This window comes from Heterodontus francisci, unplaced genomic scaffold (assembly GCF_036365525.1).
Source record: "Heterodontus francisci isolate sHetFra1 unplaced genomic scaffold, sHetFra1.hap1 HAP1_SCAFFOLD_63, whole genome shotgun sequence".
NCBI classification, from domain to species: domain Eukaryota; kingdom Metazoa; phylum Chordata; class Chondrichthyes; order Heterodontiformes; family Heterodontidae; genus Heterodontus; species Heterodontus francisci.
In genome coordinates, this window is record NW_027142037.1 from 1,050,775 (window position 1) to 1,052,709 (window position 1,935).

The following is a 1,935-nucleotide window of genomic DNA, read 5'->3' on the forward strand; positions in this document are numbered from 1 at the left end:
CAGTAACAAAGACATACACTGATACCCAGTAACACAGACAGGCACTGACACCCAGTAACAAAGACATACACTGACACCAAGTCACAAAGACATACAGTGACACCAAGTAACAAAGACATACACTGATACTAAGTAACACAAACATACACTTACACCAAGTCACAAAGACATACACTGATACCCAGTAACACAGACACACACTTACACCAAGTAACAAAGACAGACACTGATACCCAGTAACACAGACACACCCTTAAACCAAGTCACAAAAACATACACTGACACCCAGTAACAAAGACATACACTGATACCCAGTAACACAGACAAGCACTGACACCCAGTAACAAAGTAGAAAAAGAAAATGTTGCCGAGGAGATTACTGAGATACAGCCTACTAGGCTAGATGGGATTGAGATGCACAAGGAGGAGGTGTTAGCAATTTTGGAAAGAGTGAAAATAGATAAGTCCCCTGGGCCAGGGGGGATTTATCCTAGGATTCTCTGGGAAGCCAGGGAGGAGATTGCAGAGCCGTTGTTGTTGATCTTTAAGTCGTCATTGTCGACAGGAATAGTGCCGGAGGACTGGAGGATAGCAAATGTTGTCCCCTTGTTCAAGAAGGGAGTAGAGACAGCCCTGGTAATTATAGACCTGTGAGCCTTACTTCGGTTGTGGGTAAAATGTTGGAAAAGGTTATAAGAGACAGGATTTATAATCATCTTGAAAAGAATAAGTTCATTTGCGATAGTCAGCACGGTTTTGTGAAAGGTAGGTCGTGCCTCACAAACCTTATTGAGTTTTTCGAGAAGGTGACCAAACAGGTGGATGAGGGTAAAGCCGTGGATGTGGTACATATGGATTTCAGTAAGGCGTTTGATAAGGTTCCCCACGGTAGGCTATTGCAGAAAATACGGAAGTATGGGGTTGAAGGTGATTTAGAGCTTTGGATCAGAAATTGGCTGGCTGAAAGAAGACAGAGGGTGGTGGTTGATGGCAAATGTTCATCCTGGAGTTTAGTTACTAGTGGTGTACCGCAAGGTTCTGTTTTGGGGCCACTGCTGTTTGTCATTTTTATAAACGACCTGGATGAGGGTGCAGAAGGGTGGTTAGTAAATTTGTGGATGACACGAAGGTCGGTGGAGTTGTGGATAGTGTCGAAGGGTGTTGTAGGATACAGAGGGACATAGATAGGCTGCAGAGCTTTGCTGAGAGATGGCAAATGGAGTTTAATGCGGAGAAGTGTGAGGTGATTCACTTTGGAAGGAGTAACAGCAATGCAGAGTACTGGGCTAATGGGAAGATTCTTGGTAGTGTAGATGAGTAGAGAGATCTTGGTATCCAGGTACATAAATCCCTGAAAGTTGCAACCCAGGTTAATAGGGCTGTTAAGAAGGCATATGGTGTGTTAGCCTTTATTAGTAGGGGGATCGAGTTTCGGAGCCACGGGGTCATGATGCAGCTGTACAAAACTCTGGTGAGGCCGCACCTGGAGTATTGCGTGCAGTTCTGGTCACCGCATTATAGGAAGGATGGCGAATCTTTGGAAAGGGTGCAGAGGAGATTTACTAGGTTGTTGCCTGGTATGGAAGGAAGGTCTTACGAGGAAAGGCTGAGGGACTTGGTGTTGTTTTCGTTAGAGAGAAGGAGGAGGAGAGGTGACTTAATAGAGACATACAAGATAATCAGAGGGTTAGATAGGGTGGATAGTGAGAGTCTTTTTCCTCGGATGAGGATGGCAAACACGAGGGGACATAGCTTTAAGTTGATGGGTGAAAGATATAGGACAGATGTCAGAGGTAGTTTCTTTACGCAGAGAGTAGTAGGGGCGTGGAACGCCCTGCCTGCAACAGTAGTAGACTCGCCAACTTTAAGGGCATTTAAGTGGTCATTGGATCGACATATGGATGTAAATGGAATAGTGTAGGTCAGATGATCGGC